The sequence below is a fragment of the Amblyraja radiata genome, chromosome 11, assembly GCF_010909765.2.
Source record: "Amblyraja radiata isolate CabotCenter1 chromosome 11, sAmbRad1.1.pri, whole genome shotgun sequence".
NCBI lineage: Eukaryota > Metazoa > Chordata > Chondrichthyes > Rajiformes > Rajidae > Amblyraja > Amblyraja radiata.
In genome coordinates this window covers 49159066-49182558 of record NC_045966.1, presented here as the reverse complement: position 1 = coordinate 49182558, position 23493 = coordinate 49159066, and the positions used below count along the sequence as shown (strand labels likewise).

The window sequence follows — 23493 nt, the reverse complement described above, 5'->3', positions numbered from 1 at the left end:
CTTGAAGTTGAAAGGCACTACTTACTGCAAATGGTGGCTTGGGTGCTTTGGTTTGAATTTGAAAGGTACTACTTACTGCAAATGGTGGCTTGGGTGCTTTGGCCTGGTTGAAAGGCACTACTTACTGCAAATGGTGGCTTGAGTGCTTTGGCTTGAAGTTGAAAGGCACTACTTACTGTAAATGGTGGCATGAAGTTGAAATGCACTACTGGAAATGGTGGCCTGGGTGCTTTGCCTTGAAGTGGAAAGGCACTACTTACTGCAAATGGTGGCTTGGGTGCTTTGGCTTGAAGTTGAAAGTCACTACTTACTGCAAATGGTGGCTTGGGTGCTTTGGCTTGAAGTTGAAAGGCACTGCTTACTGCAAATGGTGGCATGGGTGCTTTGGCTTGAAGTTGAAAGGCACTACTTACTGCAAATGGTGGCTTGAGTGCTTTGGCTTGAAGTTGAAAGGCACTACTTTCTGAAAATGGTGGCTTGGGTGCTTTGGCTTGAAGTTGAAAGGCACTACTTACTGCAAATGGTGGCTTGGGTGCTTTGGCTTGAAGTTGAAAGGCACTACTTACTGCAAATGGTGGCTTGGGTGCTTTGGCTAGAAGTTGAAAGGCACTACTTACTGCAAATGGTGGCTTGGGTGCTTTGGCTTGAAGTTGAAAGGCACTACTTACTGCAAATGGTGGCGGGTGCTTTGGCTTGAAGTTGAAAGGCACTGGAAATGGTGGCTTGGGTGCTTTGGCTTGAAGTTGAAAGGCACTACTTACTGCAAATGGTGGCTTGGGTGCTTTGGCTTGAAGTTGAAAGGCACTACTTACTGCAAATGGCGGCTTGGGTGCTTTGGCTTGAAGTTAAAAGGCACTACTGCAAATGCACTTACTTCCTGTTTGCATTGTATATTGATTTTAATTAAAACGCTACCACTTACGGCTGTGATTTTTGGCCATCTTACTCAGTCCCCCCTCTGCTGAGCAGGTGCAGAGAATTCTTCCCATCAATGAAAATAAAAGTGTTATTAGTGTTTAAAAAAGTTGAGAATCTCTCTCCTGTCAATCACGCCCTGAAAGCCACACCTTTTCCGGTGGGAGGGGGAGGGGTTAATAAACCAGGAATGGTGGGTGTGGCTCAGTCTCTGCATGATGGGGGAGGGAGAGGTCATGACTCTGTCTGAGCTGGGAATCAACTGAACACACTGAATGTCTACTGAACTGAGTTTGGTGTTTTGTGTGTATTTTTGGTTTCACCCTGCATGAAATGGTATGAAGCTGCATTTGAATTTGGTGGCCTTGGACCCTGCTTGAAGTGGAATGAAACTGCACTTGAATTTGGCAGCCTTGCATCATGCTTGAAGTGGTATGAAACTGCACTGAATTTGGTGGCCTTGCACCCTGCTGAAAGTGTTATGAAACTGCACTTGAATTTGGTGGCCTTGGATCCAGCTTGAAGTGGTATGAAACTGCACTTGAATTCGGTGGCCTTGCACCCTGCTTGAAGTGGTTGGAAACTGCACTTGAATTCGGTGGCCTTGCACCCTGCTCATAGTGGTAAGAAACTGCACTTGAATTTGGTGGTCTTGCACCTAAGGACCCGTTAATTCCTACTCTTTGCATCCTGTCTACCAACCTGTTCTCTATCCATGTCAACACCCTACCCCCAATACCATGTGCACTCATTTTGCACACTAATCTCTTTAGGACCTTGTCAAAGGCTATTTGACAGTCCAGATACACCACATCCACAGGCTCTACCATATCCATCCCACTTGTTACATCCTCAAAAAATTCCAGAAGATTAGTCAAGCATGATTTCCCCTGCATAAATCCATGCTGACTTTGACCGATCCCGTCACTGCTGTCCAAACACACTGCTATAACATCTTTAATAATCGACTCCAGCAACTTCCCCACAACCGATGTAAGGCTAACTGGTCTATAATTCTGTTTTCTCTCTCCCTCCTTTCTTAAAAAGTGGAGTTACATTGGCTACCCCCCAATCCACAGGAACTGATCCAGAGTCGAGAGAACTTTGGAAAATGATCACCAAAGCATCCACAATTTCTTGTGCCACCTCCTTTACTCTGGGATGCAGACCATCAGGCCCTGGGGATTTATTTGCCTTCAGTCCCAACTGTTTATCTAACACCATTTTCCGACTAATGTGGATTCCCCTCAGTTCTTCCCTCCCACTAGATCTTTGGTACCCTAGTATTTCCGGGAGATTGTTTGTGGCTTTCTTAGTGAAGATATAACCAAAGTACTCATTTAATTGTTCTGCCATTTCCTTGTTTCCCATTATAAATTCACCTGTCTCTGACTGTAAGGGAACTAGTCTTTTCCTTTTTACATACTTCTAGAGACTTTTACAGTCAGTTTTTATATTTTCCGCAAGCTTTCTTTCATGCTCTCCCCCCCCCCCCCCCCCCCCCGCCCCGCCCCCCCTCTTAATTAATCCCTTTGTCCTCCTCTGTTGAGTTCTAAATTTCTCCCATCCTCTGGTTTGCCACTTCTTCTGCCCAATTTATATGCCTCTTCCTTGGCTTTAACACTATCCTTGACTTCCTTCGTCAGCCACGTTGAGCCGCTTTCCCAGTTTTATCTTTTCGCCAGACAGTGATGAACAATTTCTGACATTCATCCATGCGGTTTTTAATTCTTTGCCATTGCATCTCGACTGTCAACCCTTTAAGTATAATTTGCCAGTCTATTCTATCCTAATACTATTCACAACAGGAAATGTTAGAATTTAAAACAGCAAGCAGACCTCAAACTGTTTATGATGATATGCTGAATTTTGTCATAACGTGTGCATGTTTTGCCTTAGAGAAAAAAAATTTATGCAGCAAACTATTGTAACAAGTTATTTGATAAATTCCGTGGTAACTTCCAATCCAGCTTATGAAATTTTCTTTTAATGATCTGAGACACAGTGAAAATGGCAACATTTCAGTCAATCCAGGTGATGTGAAATCATTTTAAATATTGAGGGTATAATGCTATGTTAACACCTTTATATAAATGTTGCATTTACATGCAACGGTGTCGCAATGGTAGAGTTGCTGCTGTACAGTGCTGGAGACCCGGGTTCGATCTGACCACGGGTGCTGTCTGTACGGAGTTTGCACCTTCTCCCCGTGACCTGCGTGGATTTTCTCCGGGTGCTCCGATATCCTCCCACACTCCAAACACGTACAGGTTTGTAAGTTAATTTGCTTCGGTGAAGATTGTAAATTGTCCCTAGTGTGTAGGATAGTGCTCTTGTACAGGGATCGCTGCTTGGCATAGACCCTGTTTCCGCGCTGTACCTCTAAACTATACTGAACTAAGCTACGATGTCACTATTGGAAGTACATACATACCCTACAGGAAGGAACAGTTCATGTATAGTATTAACTTGTACCTCATTTAATGGCAATAGTGTATCAAATATGCAATCCCTAGTCCTCATCAGCAAACGTAGGTCCGCTATGGATAATTGATGCCCCATTCATAGCAATAGTCAACATTTGAATGTAGCAACCCAATATTCCCAGTCACTGTTCATTAAAATAGGCCTGGCAATCTGACTAAAGTTAGAACAGTGTTTCTAAGGTCACCTGACTTCGACGTTTGACAAATTCACACTGACAAGGTGCCGGATGATTAAATTATGGCACATAGTTCAGGTGAAGCAGAAATAATTACTCCAGCAGTTTGTGTCTATCTTCGGTGTAAACCAGAAAGAATTATAGTCTACATTGAACGTACTTGAAACAGGCACTGCGACCGCAAGGATTAATGTTTGATTCTGCAAGTAACTAATATCAGGTTATTTTTTAAGCATCATATATTACAGAGCAGAGATTTTCATAATTTGGATATGCCTAATGGTTTGCCTGATTTTAAAGGCAGATATTCATCATTGCAATTGAATTGAGGGTGAAGCTCCAAATGTTCACTAATGCTGGGACATAAAGAAAACATCTGCCAATATCTTAAGCCAAGTTTATTGACATATGCATACGTACAGTTAGTAGAGGTACAACATCTGAGGTTTATGCTACTTACAATTATGGATCCTTACTAATGTTACAAGTTGAGAAATGCAGTGGATATATTCTCATATTTAGTATCATCAGCAACTCCTGTAAACGGATCTTTATTCTTTATAAGATGAATGTGAACTCTACTGCCCAAGTGACGTGTGTTGTGGGGCTGGTAACTGGATGCTTCGTTATATGAATCGGAAACTGTGTGGCTGTCATGTCTGTCCGTTAGTCCATTGAAAGGCAGACGGGTAAGCACTTAGTGAGGAATGACCAAACATAGAACAACAAACCACTTTATTATTATATGAAGTAAATGAAGAAACATAAAATTATCTTCCTGTGAGGTTCAATCAATTCCCTATTGCTACTTGCAGCATCAAAATAATAAATTATTCAGAGCAGCCTGATGTTATGAACCTATTTCATGTCAGAAATCTGTGAAGTCATTAGTGCTTTCTCCATTTTCTCTCATTTAAGGGATATGGCATTATTGGCAGAGCCAGCATTCATCATTCAATCCAAGTTGCCCATGTAGAGTTGGTGGTGACCTGTCTTTTTAAACCACTTCAGTCTTTCTTTGGTATTCCTACATTCTGTTTGTGTGAGAAATTCTAGGATGAAGTTTCAGTGATAATGAAGAAACAGTGAAATATTTCTACATGACTTCTCTAGAATTGTGAGCAACCCGAATATGGGTTATATAGGAAAATGTACCATCTGCATATGGGTGGTAATCCTTTGGGTCTGCAGCCCTTGTACTTCATATTGTATTTTATAGTGGTGTCAACTTCAGCACGTTTGTAGGTGCATTTTGATGCTACGAGCAAACATTTAGATTGATGTACAGAGCGACAATCAAGGGACTGCTTTGTCATGGATAGTGTCAATTTTAGGTTCTCAGTATTGAACTTTCTCAGGGAAGGAGGAGTATTTCTTGACATTATTAAGATTCTCTAGATGTATAAGAACTGGCCAGTTCTGCAGTAAGATAGTCCATCTCCAAAGATACTGCCTCAAGTTCTGGGCATTTTCAACAGTCTTCTTTTAGAGCCAGTTCTCTGAATCAGCTCTGACGTACTTCACACAGCTCTTACACATCATTTTGGGTGTTGGTTTAGATCCGCGAAGAGATAATGCTTAGCGCGTAGAGAGAGAGAGGGAGAGAGAGAGAGAGAGAGGGAGAGAGAGTGAGGGAGAGAGAGTGGGTCAGAGAGAGAGAGAGGGGAGAGAGAGAGAGAGAGGAATGAGAGAGAGAGAGAGATAGAGAGAGAAGATGAGAGAGAGAGAGACGAGAGAGAGAGCAGAAGGATAGAGTAGAGAGGAGCGTAGATAGAGAGCGAGAGAGCGAGAGAGAGAGAGAGAGAGTAGAGAGCGTAGAGAAGAGACGAGAGCGAGGAGAGACGGAGTAGAGAGCGAGAGAGAGAGCGAGCGTGATGAGAGAGGAGAGAGAGAGAGCGAGAGAGAGAGAGAGAGAGAGAGAGAGAGAGAGAGAGAGAGAGAGAGAGAGAGAGAGAGTAGAGAGAGAGAGAGAGAGAGAGAGAGAGAGAGAGAGAGGAGAGAGAGAGAGAGAGAGAGAGAGAGAGAGAGAGAGAGAGAGAGAGAGAGAGAGAGAGAGAGAGAGAGATAGAGCGAGAGAGAGAGAGAGAGAGAGAGAGAGAGAGAGAGAGAGAGAGAGAGAGAGAGAGAGAGAGAGAGAGAGAGAGAGAGAGAGAGAGAGAGAGAGAGAGAGAGAGAGAGAGAGAGAGAGAGAGAGAGAGAGAGAGAGAGAGAGAGAGAGAGAGAGAGAGAGAGAGAGAGAGAGAGAGAGAGAGAGAGAGAGAGAGAGAGAGAGAGAGAGAGAGAGAGAGAGAGATAGAGAGAGAGAGAGAGAGAGAGAGAGAGAGAGAGAGAGAGAGAGAAGAGAGAGAGAGAGAGAGAGAGAGAGAGAGAGAGAGAGAGAGAGAGAGAGAGAGAGAGAGAGAGAGAGAGAGAGAGAGAGAGAGAGAGAGAGAGAGAGAGAGAGAGAGCGAGAGAGAGAGAGAGCAGGCCTCTCTCTCTCTCTCTCTCTCTCTCTCTCTCTCTCTCTCTCCCTCTCTCCCTCTCCCTCACTTTTTCCAGAGATCTTCCCTTTGTCCCTATCCAACCCATCCACACCCTCTCTGCAACTTAAAACTAACTTGTATTTGAAGAAGGGTTTTGATCCGAAACCTTGCCTATTTCCTTCGCTCCATAGATGCTGCCTCACCCGCTGAGTTTCACCAGCATTTTTGTCTACCTTCTAACTTTTCTCGTTCTGATGAAGGGTCTTTGACCGGAATCATTAACTTTGTTTCCCTAATACTCCATCAGTACTTGCTGAGCTATTTCCCGAACGTTCTGCTTTTAATTCAGATATCCAACATCTGTAAACTTTTTATTCTTCCATTTGGTACCTAATCATTTGAAGTGGGACTTAAATTCATAATTAGCTGGCTCAGAGTCAAGAGTCCTGTAACTCAGTCATGACAGAGTCATCTCTCTGAAACCTTATTCTTATTCAATTACAAGATTGGATTCTTTATTGTGTACATGTGAAAGATGTGCTATTGAGTTGTCGGTCTAGTGTTGTGGAGCATATTAATCCTAACTTAAAAGGTCCTCCGAAAGATTTGGACAGATTGGAAACATCCATATGTTTGATATAAATTTGGAAGACGAATGATCTATAGTCAGGGCATAAAAAAGAGCCATGCCACATCCCTTTAAATCTCAAGGATGGGTTTTGTAAATCTCATCTACCGATTGATGTTTTTAACAGTGGCATCCAACCAATAAGCCAAGAATTCCTCAAAAACATTCAGGTGGAAGTGTTGGACTCACTTCCATCTGTGCATAATTCATGCTGATGACTACTACTTTGAGATCAAGATGCTTCATGCTTTGTGAAAACTGGAAAAAATAAATTGTCAACTTGTCAATTTTGTTATCATCAAGATTGGGTTGATTTGTGTGGTCAACTCACCCCTTGGCATGTGTATGGATGGGTGTGGAAACTGAAACTTCACTTTGACAGCTTCAACAGTGCCGATTTGGCCTTTATAGCAAAAGGCTTTTTGTGGATCCAAAGTATAAAATTGTCAAACTCTCTTTTAATGAACTAATAGAAAACTTCCCTTGCCATTCTCAAAGGAATTTCACATTTTTCTTCTGGAAAAAAGCCAGAGACTTCTGTGCGTGGGATGAAAGGTTTAACATTACAAAGATATTCAGGAGATGGGAGACTATATCCCAAGACAGATGTATACATTTTCAAAGCTACAAACACAATATCAGTTTGAAAATAATGACTTATTCAAATGGTTTCAGGTTTGTCACTTTGAAACTTAAAGGACTATTTAACTAGGCTTGCATGCGGACTGATCCCTATTGAGACATACTACACAACCTCTGGAGCACTCATGAAGACATCTCTATATTATGTTGACACCTGAAAGAAAACATATCAAATTATACAGGCACATGAACCTAATCTTCCTCACTTGAGAAAGGAGAGAAATGGATGGGGATGAGATAAAAGTATACTCTATGCAACAGTATGTGAAAAGTCAATTAAATTGATTCCTTCAGATGTGTTTCTGTCATGATCTTACCTTATCCTTGTTTGTGGAGTGTAGGTAGTTGCAAGACAAAAGACGGTACTTTAATACCTGCTCGGAAGAATTGTCTACTGCAGAACCATGTCATTTCTGCAGCTCAGGTTTCCAGTACAATTTCTCTTTATTGAGAAGTCTGTTCAACTAAACAAAGATAAAATATTATACTCTCTAGTTATGTGTTATGGTATTAGATTACCAGGCGAAGTCAAGGGACCAGAACACAGATTGGGTTCAGTCAATCCCAATAACTAAGAGTATCGATCCAGACCTCAATGTTCCAGAATGTGGATTATTGATCAAGGGACATAAATTTATATCCGGGCATGGCATTTGGTAAACTAAATGCTGTCTGTACGGAGCTTGTATGTTTTTCCTGTGACCACGTGGGTTTTCTCCAGGTGTTCCAGTTTCCTCCCACACTCCAAAGATGCACAGATTTGTAGGTTAATTAGCTTCAGTAAAAATGGTAAATTGTTCCTAGTGTGTAGGATAGAACTAATGTACGGGACGATCACTGGTCGGCATGGACTCACTCGGTGGGCCAAAGGGCCTGTATCCATGCTGTATCTCTAAACAAAATCTCTAAACAAAAATTCTAATTGAATACATCTGGAGTAAAGAAAACTGGTATCAGTCCGGTTGATCATGAGTCTTTTAGACAGTTTATTACTATCCTTCAAAATTTGAGGGGATGGGGTAGAGTGGGAACACTTTGGGTGGAGTGCTTGGAAACAACAACAGAGAGAAAGGGAAGGAGGAGAAGGAAAAATGAAAGAAGGAAGGGATTGAAAGTAAAGGAGTGATGGGAGAAGATGACAGGGTGGAGGGGAAAAGGTAGGAATCAGTAGAGAGGACGAGACAATGAAAAGTAAATGGATGGAGACAGAGGCCGGGAAAGTTCAAGATATAAGGGAAATGGTAGGAAAAGATGATGTAAGCTAGGCAAGGAAGTTTGGCGGTTAGCTCCCGTAAGTACAGCTAGTGCTGCTTCAGAGGGAATAGATATATGTGGGTCAAGAGTCTGGGCTCTCATCCCTGAAACAATGTTCTGTCAGTTACAACAATTATGCTATTTTGTAAAGCAACAAGCATTCTTTGACCATTTCATAGTTTCAAAATTAAACTTCTATTTCTCTTCCATGAGATATATTACAGATTGATGCTCTTGTGTCCAGAACCATTAGGAACTGACTGGTGTGTATGAAGGAAGGATTTGAGTATAGGAGCAGGGAGGTTCTAATGCAGTTGTACAGGGTCTTGGTGAGACCATACCTGGAGTATTGTGTACAGTTTTGGTCTCCTAATCTGAGGAAAGACATTCTTGCCATAGAGGGGGTACAGAGAAGGTTCACCAGACTGATTCCTGGGATGTCAGGACTTTCATATGAAGAAAGACTGGATAGACTTGGCTTGTACTCTTCTAGAGTTTAGAAGATTGAGGGGGGATCTTATAGAAACTTACAAAATTCTTAAGGTGTTGGACAGGCTAGATGCAGGAAGATTGTTCTCGATGTTGGGGAAGTCCAGAACAAGGGGTCACAGTTTAAGGATAAGGGGGAAATCTTTTAGGACCGAGATGAGAAAAACATTTTTCACACAGTGGTGAATCTCTGGAATTCTCTGCCACAGAAGGTAGTTGAGGCCAGTTCATTGGCTATATTTAAGATGTGCCCCTTGTGGCTAAAGGTATCAGGGGGTATGGAGAGAAGGCAGGATACTGAGTTGGATGATCAGCCATGATCATATTGAATGGCGGTGCAGGCTCGCAGGGCCGAATGGCCTACTCCTGGACCTATTTTCTATGTTTCTATGTCTATGAACTGCAGATGCTGGTTTAAAACAAAGATAGACACAAAATGCTGGAGTAACTCAGCGAAACCAGGCAGCATCTCTGGAGAGAAAGAATGAAGAAGGGTCTTGACCCGAAACGTCACCCATTCCTTCTGTCCCGCTGAGTTCCTCCAGCATTTTGTGTCTATCTTTGGTTTAAACAGCATCTGCAGTTCCTTCATACACACCAGTCAGATCCCAATCTTCGGGAACTGAAAATCTACAGAAAATCCGGACCACAGAAATTGAGGCAATTTCTTCATATGAGCAGGAAAATTGGTCTTTTTAAATAGTATTCTTCAATTATGTAAGTAGAAATGTCTAACCCAAAGTTTCATGAAGTTGGAACACTGCTGTTTAAGATCATAACAGTTGTACTGGTTGCACTGTTCTTAGTTAGATCTGTTGGATCTTAGTTAGAATTTAATTAATTAGTGTAGATCTGTACTGCAGATTCAAAACATGTCCGACCATGTGAGTTGCCAGACTAGAAAGTTTCAATCTGTAATCTGTTGTTGAGCATAGTATTGCACAAAAGTCAAGTACGTGTTTATAATTAGAATGCACACTTTGATTAATTTAGCACGGGTTAAATAGAAAAAGGAAAGACTGTGAAATTCTGGAATTTTTAATGAAAGAAAAAATTAATGTAGGTGATTTTAGTTAAATTGTTGTAACTATATTTTATTATGAATGCTTTAAAGATTCGTCATTTATAATTTATAATTGTTCTGCTTCCGATAGGGAATATCTCTGATTTTATTAACGATTGCAAACATCCATCCTGCTGCTCTCCTTTAGGTGTCACTTTGATACCAATCACTGGCTGATTGACCAGCAGAGGCCAATCTCCAGCACTGTTGGTAATAGCTGGTGCCAATTAGCTGATATTGGTTGGCCACTTGAACCTTGTCAACCAACTGAGGCACTGCACCTGAGACACTGAACCAAGCCTGGGGCCATCAGCGCCACTGTGTGGTCAAGACTAGGTTGCCAGGAAAAAAAACCTAGATATCCAGTGCCTGATTGAGTGGCCGGGTCAAGCCTGACATGCAAAACTCTCTTCATGCCCACAGATAGCGAGAGACTGTGCCCACACACACAAACAGGCAAAGACTGGCCACCAGGATAATCCAGAGACCATCAGTACCTCCTCGTCAACCCCAAAGCTGAGCTGCAGGGACGAAATCGGTACCGTCACCGCCTACACTTGAAGCAAGGGTAAATTGCAGGAAGAAGCCTGAGATCGCCATGCCCCCTCCTTCAAAGATCAGGATATACTGCCAGGACAACCTTGAGTCTACTTGGTTTGAAGAACCTTTTAAAATAATAATATCAGTTATACATCAATACTTTACATTAATAGATAAAAAATAGAAGTAGTGGTCATTCATTTTAACCCTCACACCTGCTCTGCCATTTAATAAGACTATGGGTGGCATAGAAACATAGAAAATAGGTGCAGGAGTAGGCCATTCGCCCTTCGAGTCTGCACCGCCATTCAATATGATCATGGTTGATCATCCAACTCAGTATCCTGTACCTGCCTTCTCTCCATACCCCCTGATCCCTTTAGCCACAAGGGCCACATCTAACTCCCTCTTAAATATAGCCAATGAACTGGCCTCAACTACCTTCTGCGGGAGAGAATTCCAGAGATTCACCACTCTCTGTGTGAAAAAAGTTTTCCTCATCTCGGTCCTAAAAGATTTCCCCCTTATCCTTAAACTGTGACCCCTTGTTCTGGACTTCCCCAACATCGGGAACAATCTTCCTGCATCTAGCCTGTCCAACCCCTTAAGAATTTTGTAAGTTTCTATAAGATCCCCCCTCAATCTTCTAAATTCTAGCGAGTACAAACCGAGTCTATCCAGTCTTTCTTCATATGAAAGTCCTGACATCCCAGGAATCAGTCTGGTGAACCTTCTCTGTACTCCCTCTATGGCAAGAATGTCTTTCCTCAGATTAGGAGACAAAAACTGTACGCAATACTCCAGGTGTGGTCTCACCAAGACCCTGTACAACTGCAGTAGAACCTCCCTGCTCCTATACTCAAATCCTTTTGCTATGAATGCTAACATACCATTCGCCTTCTTCACTGCCTGCTGCACCTGCATGCCTACTTTTAATGACTGGTGTACCATGACACGCAGGTCTCGTTGCATCTCCCCCTTTCCTAATCGGCCACCATTCAGATAATAATCTACTTTCCTGTTTTTGCCACCAAAGTGGATAACCTCACATTTATCCACATTATACTGCATCTGCCATGCATTTGCCCACTCACCCAGCCTATCCAAGTCACCTTGCAGCCTCCTAGCATCCTCCTCACAGCTAACACTGCCCCCCAGCTTCGTGTCATCCGCAAACTTGGAGATGTTGCATTCAATTCCCTCGTCCAAATCATTAATATATATCGTAAATAGCTGGGGTCCCAGAACTGAGCCTTGCGGTACCCCACTAGTCACTGCCTGCCATTGTGAAAAGGACCCGTTTACTCCTACTCTTTACTTCCTGTCTGCCAGCCAGTTCTCTATCCACATCAATACTGAACCCCCAATACCGTGTGCTTTAAGTTTGTATACTAATCTCTTATGTGGGACCTTGTCGAAAGCCTTCTGAAAGTCCAGATATAAAACATCCACTGGTTCTCCCTTATCCACTCTATTAGTTACATCCTCGAAAAATTCTATAAGATTCGTCAGACATGATTTACCCTTCATAAATCCATGCTGACTTTGTCCAATGATTTCACCACTTTCCAAATGTGCTGCTATCCCATCTTTAATAACTGATTCTAGCAGTTTCCCCACTACCGACGTTAGACTAACTGGTCTGTAATTCCCCGTTTTCTCTCTCCCTCCCTTTTTAAAAAGTGGTGTTACATTAGCTACCCTCCAATCCTCAGGAACTAATCCAGAATCTAAAGAGTTTTGAAAAATTATCACTAATGCATCCACTATTTCTGGGGCTACTTCCTTAAGTACTCTGGGATGCAGCCTATCTGGCCCTGGGGATTTATCGGCCTTTAATCCATTCAATTTACCTAACACCACTTCCCGGCTAACCTGGATTTCACTCAGTTCCTCCATCTCATTTGACCCCCAGTCCCCTGCTATTTCCGGCAGATTATTTATGTCTTGCTTAGTGAAGACAGAACCAAAGTAGTTATTCAATTGGTCTGCCATGTCCTTGTTCCCCATGATCAATTCACCCGTTTCTGACTGCAAGGGACCTACATTTGTTTTAACTAATCTTTTTCTCTTCACATATCTATAAAAGCTTTTGCAGTCAGTTTTTATGTTCCCTGCCAGTTTTCTTTCATAATCTATTTTCCCTTTCCTAATTAAGCCCTTTGTCCTCCTCTGCTGGTCTCTGAATTTCTCCCAGTCCTCTGGTAGGCTGTTTTTTCTGGCTAATTTGTACGCTTCATCTTTTGTTTTGATACTATCCCTGATTTCCCTTGTTATCCACGGACGCACTACCTTCCCTGATTAATTTTTTTGCCAAACTGGGATGAACAATTGTTGTAGTTCATCCATGCAGTCTTTAAATGCCTTCCATTGCATATCCACCGTCAACCCATTAAGTATCAATCGCCAGTCTATCTTGGCCAATTGACGTCTCATACCCTCAAAGTTACCTTTCTTTGGCATGTGTCCCATTCATTGGAGACATTTGAACCATCTTTAATCAGACTTCAGTGTTATCTCTTGCATTAATTGTTGTACCCATTATCCTTTGTCTGTGCATTGTGAATGGCGTGATTGCATTCATGTATAGTCTTTTATTTGACTGAATAACATGAAAACAAAACTTTTTCACTGTACCTCAGTACACGTGACAACAATAAACTAAACTAAATCAATACTAAACTACAGATGGTTCTTGTGCCTCATAGCTCCAGTGATCAGGTTCATTACTAACCTGGCATATTGCTCATGAGACTGGACTGGTCTTGCCCATGTCCGCTTCATTTTGGAGATGGCCGTCACTTGGCATTTGTTTGGTATGTGTTACTTGTCAACGCAGACTGCCAGGATATGGCTTATGTACTCCAGGAGGCTTCCATGGCTGTGACGTTGTCTTAGTGGTTGCAGTTTGAGCTCGGCACTGCAATTGAAGCCTTAATAGCAAAAGTAAATTATTGATGAAGCAGATGAAGGTGAATGATTTGAAAACACATTCCTAAGAAACATTGTTTTCCTGGAGCTGCAATGTTAAATTAGTAAAACATTACGTCTTGGTGCCAGGTGTAACTCCAGACTAATGGTGAATTCATGATTTTGCAGTAAGCTTACCAGTTATCATTTCAACCGATAATTAAATTTATAGAGCTTATGATAGAAAATGATATTGAGCCTTTAGTTGGTAACTAATTTATTCAATTGCTGCACTGTCAGAAATGCTTCAGTCAACAAATGTTGGTGCTTTAAATTGATCCTACCTAGATAGTTCGCTGGATCTTTTTTTTTCTAACTTTTTATATTTTGCTCATGTTTTAATTTTTAGCCTCAAGCATCTGAAATATGGGTGTCAGATGTATTGTACATGTTTACTCATGTCATGATTTGTCTTAGTGCCCTGTCTTTTGGTACATAACCTTTGCTAATATGTCATTTTCAACTAATATTTGTTTTTTTTATCTGCAATTGTCTCCTCTTTAGTAAAAAAAATACTTTGCTGACAATAACACATCATGCCATAAGGTCATGTGATAGTAGCTTTAGACCATTTGGCCCACATGAAGTCCAATCATGGCTGATCTGTCTCACCCTCCTAACCCCATTCTCCTGCCTTCTCCCCATAACGTCTGACAATTGTACTAATCAAGAATCTATCTATCACGGCCTTAAAAATATCCACTGACTTTTGACCCACAACCTTCTGTGGCAAAGAATTCTACAGATTTACCACCCTCTGACTAAAGAAATGTCTCCTCATCTTCCTAAAAGAACGTTCTTTAATTCTGAGGCTATTGACCTCTAGTCCTAGACTCTCCCACTAGTGGAAACATCTTTTCCACACCCACTCTATCCCACTGTCCAAGCCTTTCACTATTCACCCCTCATTCTTCTAAACTCCAGCGAGTAAAGGCCCAGTGCCGAAAAACGCTCATCATAGGTTAACCTACTAAATCCTTGGATCATTCTTGTAAACCTCCTCTGGATCCTCTCCAGAGCCAGCACATCCTTCCTCAGGTATGGTGCCCAAAATTACTCACAATATTCCAAATAATATGAATGTGCCAATTCTTACTGAAGGATTTTCTGATTTCTGTTTTTATGTGATGTGCTAAAACTTGGTTCCATGTAGTCAGTCAGTCAGATCTGCGGGGTGGGAGATTGCAACCTTCACGTGGTCCACCCCGTTTCGACTAATGCAATCAACCCGACGTGCACAAACAAATAGATGTAGTGTTTTGGTGTGTACAACTTTAGGCTGTGCACGCCTTACACAAGAAGAAGTCAGATTTGCAACAAATAATTGTCAACTTGGTCAATATCTAGTTTGAAACAATGATAGGATAATTTATACCTACTGTATGAATGTGTTTTATATTGGGGCTGTCCGGATCCCGATCGAACCGGAGTCAGACAAATGCACTTTCTGAACTTGAACACCTTGAACACAAATCAAAGCAAAATGTTGGTTCTTAAAGGGACATCCTCACGGCAGTCAGATGATAAGAGTATACATGGAGGAGAGAGCAGAAGCATGGTTAGGCGAGACTCTAAGAACGTGGCTTAAGCAAATTTCTACAGGATGCAGCAATGCACAGGCACATAATCAGACATGTTTAAAATTATAAACCTTACACACACTCCCACAGATTCTTGCACAAACACTCTCACACACACCCTCACACAAACACAACATCATGCTTACCTGCCCCCAGGCAAACACATTCTCATTTCAAGCCTTAAAACGTGGGAAAGCCAGGCTTACTTCATGTTTTTTTCCTCATTTGTTCTTCTGTGGGAGCAAAGATTAGATTTGATCAACTGAACGTCCTCATAATCATCTGTGCTGTTGCATCAGTGTAAAGGAGTTTGGGGCACAACCTGTAATTACTTCCCGTTTCTGCCTTCAAGGATATGAAGTGAGTTCCCTAGGAAAACCATTATTCTGTACAGGAGGAGCATAAGGAAGAGGCAGAAAGACTGCAGAGAGAGGTAAGTAAGTAACAGAAGGAGCTTGATATTAATGACCAAAACTTGATTTCTCAAGCAGTGCTTCAGAGACTTGCACTACACGAGGTGCACACATTGAGGGCTGCATGTCACACAGACACACACGAGGCATTAGTGGGATGTCAGTAGGGATAGGGAATCAGGTCGAGGGCTCTCAGGAGATTCAGGCATCCAACCTATTCCAGTAGATTCAGGCTGTGATTTGAATGTATTCATAATCAGGTAGATGGATGCCAGATTCACCTTGAAGATGAGTGTATTATCAAGCCTGTTGGAGAATGCAGGAAGTGGCAAGGAGCCGGGAGAATTCATCTCCATGGGAAGCGATGTGGAGTCAGGAGATTATGACCATTGTTCTGGAGGTGATGCACATTTCTTAAAAGCAATCATCCTGTCACACACCACCTGTTGGTGCAAGATACATCTAACTACTTCTTTGTAGTATCAATCTGACTGATTTAGAAGATTGGTATTTGCCATGCAGAAGACCTAAGGGAACAGTAATATGACTCCGGGGAGCAGCAGAATTCATTAAACAGTCTTCAATGAAGTCTTCATTGAACAGGCAGTTCAATAATTTCAAAATGCTGTGATATGTTATTCACGAGTTGTGTGCTCTCATCAACAATCACTTGTCAAAAAAGCAGCTTGCAGTTCTGCAGGGGTGACACAGTGGGGCAACCGGTAGAACTGCTGCCTCACAGTACCAAAGTGCCAGGTTCGATCCTGAGCTCAGGAGCAGTCTGCGTGGGGTTGCCACATTTGCCTTGCGATCACGTGGGTTTCATTCACATCCCAAGGACTTGTGGGTTTGTAGGTTAATTGGCATCTGTAGGTTGCCACTGGTGTATGAGCAGTGGATGAAAAAGTGGCTTCACATAGAACTAGTGTGAATGGGTGAACGACGTTCGGCCTGGTCACAGTAGCCTTTTTCCATGCTGTTTCTCTAAATAAATTAAAATCTCTTTCAGAGAAACGGGGCTGAAACCTAAGCATCCAGATGACTTGATCCATATCAAAAAGTGTTGAAAGAAATATAAGATGAATGGGTTATCATCTAATAAAATACTGTAGGTTCGAGAATGGTTCCCACAGATTGGAAGACAGGTATGTAACACTGTAATTTAAGAATGGAGGGAGAAGGAGAAGAAGTTAAGATCAGTTAACAACATCAAGTGGGAAAACACTAGAATTTATTATTAAGGAAATGGTGGCTGGGTGTTACACAATGATAATAGGATTGGGCAGAGTCAAGCAGTTGTACAGGGTCTTGGTGAGACCACACCTGGAGTATTGCGTACAGTTTAGGTCTCCTAATCTGAGGAAAGACATTCTTGCCATAGAGGGAGTACAGAGAAGGTTCACCAGACTGATTCCTGGGATGTCAGGACTTTCATATGAAGAAAGACTGGATAGACTCGGCTTGTACTCGCTAGAATTTAGAAGATTGAAGGGGGATCTAATAGAAACTTACAAAATTCTTAAGGGGTTGGACAGGCTAGATGCAGGAAGATTATTCCCAGTGTTGGGGAAGTCGAGAACAAGGGGTCACAGTTTAAGGATAAGAGGGAAGTCTTTTAGGACCAAGATGAGAAAATCATTTTTTACACAGAGTGTGGTGAATCTGTGGTATTCTCTGCCACAGAAGGTAGTTGAGGCCAGTTCATTGGCTATATTTAAGATAGAGTTAGATGTGGCCCTTGTGGCTAAAGGGATCAGGGGGTATGGAGAGAAGGCAGGTACAGGATACTGAGTTGGATGATCAGCCATTATCATATTGAATGGTGGTGCAGGCTCGAAGGGCCGAATGGCCCACTCCTGCACCTATTTTCTATGTTTCTATGTTTCTATGAGAGGCACATGAAAAACAAGCCATGCTTGGCAAATCTTTTGGAGTTTTTTGAGGCTGTAACTAGTGGAAGAAATAAGGAGGAACTAGTGGAAATGATGGTATTTAGTCTTTCTGAAAGTCTCTGAAAACATTTCATGCAAGAATTTATTTAACAAATGGGATTGGTGGCAATATATGGACTTGGATTTTGTACAGTAAACAAGTTATTTCAGGGTGAGAAGGCGAGGCTAGTTAGTTGCCAAAATCAAGTTGAGTTTATTGTCAGCTGCACAACTATGGCGAGATATAGCGTGGAGTTTGAATCGGCCGCGGGACTGACCATCACCCGGCGGGGGCCCAAACATCGAGGGCCTGGATCGCCTCAACGCAGCGGGAGAACAAGCAAGGAAGAGATAAGACTTTAAGACTTTTTGCCTTCCATCACAGTGAGGGCGTGCCTGGATATTCACTGTGATGGATGTTTGTGTTAAACTGTGTTCATTGTGTGTTCTGTTGCTTTTTTTTCTGTCATGACTGCAAGATACCCAATTTCATTCAAACTATTGTTTGAATGACAATAAAGGAAACTCGAAACTCTAAAATATATTATAATCAAGATCTTGTTTGCAGCGGCATCACAGGCACATAGACTTGGGCAACATACAATAACATAAAAAGTCTGAAGAACGGCCCCAACCTGAAACGTCTCCAGGGATACTGCCTGAACTATTGACTGTTAACTGCTGTGGCTATAATACTGACAAGGCAATAATAAAATTGAGTAGAAGTTCATAATGTTCAGTTTCTTGATCAATGTTTAGAGTGAAACTGATCTGATGGAAGTGTATTTTGTGCAGAGGTCATGATTGTTCAAGTAAAGTTGCATTTATCAGGAAATGCAGAGAATGTGTTGTCAAGCTATTGAAGTCAGGTAATCATTATTTCATCTGACCTGGTGTGCTATATTGATACTATTTATATTGTGGAGATTTGGTTGACAAATTTTCATTATCCTGTGTAGCCAGTGCCTGGGTCTTCCACTCAGATAGGAGATAAAATTTGGGATACTGATCAAGTACATCCCCTCATAGTTCTCTTCTTCATAAATTCACAAGTGATGGGAGCAGAATGTGGCCATTTGGCCTATCGAGTCTACTCCGCCATTCAATCTTGGCTGATCTATCTTTCCCTCACAACCGCATTCTCCTGCCTTCTCCCCGTAACATTTGTCACCTTTACTAAGTCAAGAATCTGTCAATCTCTGCTTTAAAAATACCCAATGACTTGGCCTTTACAGCTGTCTTTGTCAATTAATTCCACAGATTTGCTACCCTCTGGCTAAAGAAATTCCTCCTAATCTCCTTTCTAAAGGCACGTCCTTCTGTTCCTCTTGCTTCTGCTGTAATCCCAGGCTGTGGAACATGCTTCAAGGCTCTGGGACTCTTTGCTTTACTTCTGGCACTGTTTGCCATCTTTGCTTGCCAAGATTGTGCTGCATGCAGCAAACACTGATCATGTCTCCACGGTTCTTTGACACGTGTGACAAGACATAGTGAATTGATGTTGTTTATGTTTTCTTCTACTGTCCCAGTACTAGGATTTTTTTATCTGAGTTCAGCTGGTGTGGAGTCGGGAGAGCACACTTGTGTGAGATGACAAGGAAATAGAGTGCAGACTTTATCCCTGAGAATTGATCTCTCCGGGCTTTGCCAAGTACTGAAAACGCCCATCAATGCAGAATCACTCAAGATGAATGATGCATAATGTTTCTTAGACACTGTATGGAAGTATTTCTTGTAATCCATATCATTTTACCCACTGAGAGAATAGAAGACGTTCCTGTTTATTAAAAGAGTCCTAATTACGAAGGTGAGATGTTCTGGCCTTGTGAATGTAATCAGCAGTTGCTAATGTGAAAAGTTCCGGTGCCTGAGGTCCACCCGTTCCTCACTGAAATAACAGTGGATGAAATAATTCCTTTGGGAATTGGAAGCTTAGTTGATTAATCAGATGCAACAGTGAGCAGCAATATTTAACTTGACTGATAGCTGTTTTGATTACTTCAAACGATTTTGTGGTGAGGAAGTTTAAAAAAAACCTGTATAATCTTGATCTTTATAGAAGGAACACCCTAAGCACAAGAGAATGGTTGGTGGTGCCCAATAAGGTCTCCCAATATTTGAAAAGTGTACTTTTAAATCAGGAAATAAAACAAGAAACTAGCACAACATGGAACTAGTCCCAACTAGAATATTCAGTGTGGCTATGGGTTGAAGTTTTCTACTTCAATTTATCTTGGTGAATGCAGAAATGGACATTACAGGAATAATTATGAAAATACGTGCTCATATGATATTGGGAAAATCAGACAAAATAGTAAGATTAAACGAGAACTTACCAGTTTGAAGTTTGATCTTTATTTTATGAGGAGTTACGATGAGGGATTACGTGAAGACCCCACCAGCATGCATGCGCGACATTCTTCAAAGCAGCGGTGTGAAATCACAGGCAACAGTAAGTGAAATAAACATAGTAAGATAAGAAGAACTAGAATACCAGTTGACCTTTGGAGGGAGGGTGGGCGTGGAGGGCACGTAATCCCTCGACGTAACTCCTCATAAAATAAAGATCAAACTTCAAACTGGTATGTTCTCGTTTAATCTTACTATTTTACTTCGGAGTCACGTGAGTGACTACGTGAAGATTTTAAAGATCTGTGATTTCATGCCGTGGAACGAGTCCATGCTTCACTCACTGCCATAGTCATCCAAGGGAGGAAGTATGTTATCAAGTTCAAGTGTTCAAGTGAGTTTATTGTCATGTGTCCCTGTATAGGACAATGAAATTCTTGCTTTGCTTAAGCACACAGAAAATAGTAGGCATTTACTACAAAACAGATAAATGTGTCCATATACCATGATATAAATATATACACACATGAATAAATAAACTGGTAAAGTGCAAATAACAGAAAGTGGTTATTAATAATCAGAGTTTTGTCCGAGCCAGGTTTAATAGCCTGATGGCTGTGGGGAAGTAGCTATTCCTGAACCTGGTTGTTGCAGTCTTCAGGCTCCTGTACCTTCTACCTGAAGGTAGCAGGGAGATGAGTGTGTGGCCAGGATGGTGCGGGTCTTTGATGATACTGCCAGCCTTTTTGAGGCAGCGACTACGATAAATCCCCTCGATGGAAGGAAGGTCAGAGCCGATGATGGACTGGGCAGTGTTTACTACTTTTTGTAGTCTTTTCCTCTCCAGGGCGCTCAAATTGCCGAACCAAGCCACGATGCAACCTGTCAGTATGCTCTCGACTGTGCACCTGTAGAAGTTAGAGAGAGTCTTCCTTGACAATCCGACTCTCCATAATCTTCGCAGGAAGTAGAGGCGCTGATGAGCTTTTTTGATAATTGCGTTAGTGTTCTCGGACCAGGAAAGATCTTCAGAGATGTGCACGCCCAGGAATTTGAAGTTCTTGACCCTTTCAACCATCGACCCGCTGATATAAATGGGGCTGTGGGTCCCCCTCCTACTCCTTCCAAAGTCCACAATCAGTTCCTTGGTTTTGCTGGTGTTGAGGGCCAGGTTATTGCGCTGGCACCATATGGACAGTTGCTCGATCTCTCTTCTGTATTCTGACTCATCCCCATCAGTGATACGCCCCACAATAGTGGTGTCATCAGCGAACTTGATGATGGAGTTCGCACTGTGGTTCGCTACGCAGTCATGGGTATAGAGTGAGTACAGCAGGGGGCTGAGCACGCAGCCTTGAGGTGCTCCCGTGCTGATTGTTATCGAGGCTGACACATTTCCACCAATACGAACAGACTGTGGTCTGTGGATGAGGAAGTCGAGGATCCAGTTGCAGAGGGATGCGCAGAGACCCAGTTCTGCGAGTTTGGTAACCAGCTTGGAGGGGATGATTGTGTTAAATGCCGAGCTGTAATCAATGAATAACAGCCTGACATATGAGTTTTTGTTGTCCAAGTGGTCCAGTGCGGAGTGGAGGGCCAGCGAGATCGCATCCACCGTTGATCTTTTGTGGCGGTATGCGAACTGCAGTGGGTCCAGGTTTTTGTCGAGGTAGGAGTTGATTTGCTCCATGATCAACCTCTCAAAACACTTCATCACCACCGGCGTTAGTGCCACTGGTCGATAGTCATTGAGGCACGTCACCTTACACTTCTTGGGCACCGGTATAATTGATGCCCTTTTAAAGCAGGTGGGGACCTCAGAACTCAGAAGTGAGAGGTTGAAAATGTCCGTAAAAACTCCCGCAAGTTGGTCCGCACAGGTTTTTAGAACACGACCGGGTATACCATCAGGACCAGGTGCTTTTCGGGGGTTCACCCCTCTGAAGGATTTCCTGACATCGGCCTCTGTGACTGAGACTGAAATGCCATCACAGCGAATGGGGGATCGGGAAGGCACATCAGTATTCTCCCTGTCAAAGCGTGCGTAAAACGCATTGAGCTCGTCAGGGAGTGATGTTACACCGACATTCGAGCTGCCTCCTGGTTTTGCCTTGTAGGAGGTGATTGCATTCAGGCCCTGCCACAGCTGCCGAACATCTGTCTCGTCCTCCAGTTTGGAGCAGAAGTCCCTTTTGGCCTTTTTGATGGCCTTACCAAGGTCGTATCTGGTCTTCATGTAGGCCACTGTATCATTGGAGGTGAATGCCCTGTGTCTGGACTTCAGGAGAGGGCGTATTCAGACATGAATCAAAATTCAAACAATAACAATTTATATTAACAAAAAATAATGCTCCCTTGGGCTAAATTATATTACAGAATTTAAAATTGTTTCTGCAAACACCGCAGGTTTGGCTATCGGTTTATTATAAAAGAGTTGGAAGGTCTTCTCTCTAGACCATCCTGCTGTTGCCAGGATATGGTCCATAGGCACTTCCATGTCTCTAGCTGCTGATATTGCTGCTGCCCTGGTGGAATGAGATTTTAAAATGTCAGTATCCACCCCAGCAGCTCCCAAAACCTGTCTGAGCCATCTAGAGATGGTCTGTGCTGATACCCGGCCATGAGGCTGTTTATAGCTGACCCATGGCGCCAATTCACTACCTCTTAAGGTTTTAGTAGACTTAAGGTATAGCAGAAGGTGTGTCATTACACACAGTCGGGTATCAGATGGGTATGCCCGGAATTCCAAATTCAGTCCTGATGTTCCTGGTCTATTTTGTTTAACCAACTCCAAGATCCGAAAGTTTATCTTGTCTGTTGATACCATCATATTGTCCAGTCTCAGTTTATGTAGGGACTGGACCCTTTGAGCTGAGACCAGTGCCATCAGCATTACTATTTTTAATGTGAGCTTCTCCAGGGACAGGGACATTGCTGGTGACCAACCCCTTAGCAATGTTAGTACAATACTGACGTCCCAAATCTGGGGGTACCTCGCTCTAGGAGGATTTGTGTTGTAAATACCCCTCATGAGTTTGGCAACTAGAGGGTGGGATCCCATGGAATGCTGTCCTGGACCCTGCCACAAGTATGCTGACAGGGCACTCCTAGCGCAATTGATAGCGTTGGAGCTCAGTCCTTCATCAAAATGAAGGCTGGGCAGGAATTCCAGGACATTGTTGACTGTAGCTGTAGTATACACTACACCTGTCCTTGAGCAATACAATTCCCATTTTCTTATACTGGAGAGGTACTGATTCCTTGTTGACTCTCGATAGGCCGCCGTGATCATGTTCATGGTCCTGTCTGCCAATCCCAGATCCAGCAATGGTCTTTTTAGATTCTGCAAACCAACAGATTGATCCTGTCATGGCACGGATGACTCTCGCCCGTTACAGGATGGACCACGGGATCTGGTCATTTAGTGATGGACATATATGGTTCAGAGACCATGTCGAGGACCACAGGGAACCATGGCTGTGTAGGCCAATCGGGTACTACCAAAATACCTGATGCTGAGTCCATTTGTATGTTGCGTAGGACCCAACTGATGAGGCAGAAGGGGGGAAAAGCATAGAAAACCAATTTCCCCCAA

At 42.6% G+C, this 23493-nt stretch overlaps 1 long non-coding RNA gene across 2 annotated transcripts in view; it reads left to right on the top strand.

The window, feature by feature from the left end:
* The window catches only part of LOC116978611, an 80887-nt gene that overhangs the window by 35458 nt on the left and 21936 nt on the right, over positions 1-23493 (top strand). Inside the window, exon 2 of one of the 2 annotated variants that reach the window (XR_004413479.1) lies at positions 10539-10683. The exons of the other annotated variant lie outside the window; for it this stretch is intronic. This is a non-coding gene — a long non-coding RNA (uncharacterized LOC116978611). The remainder of the gene's footprint in view (positions 1-10538; positions 10684-23493) is intronic. 2 annotated transcript variants of the gene reach the window in all.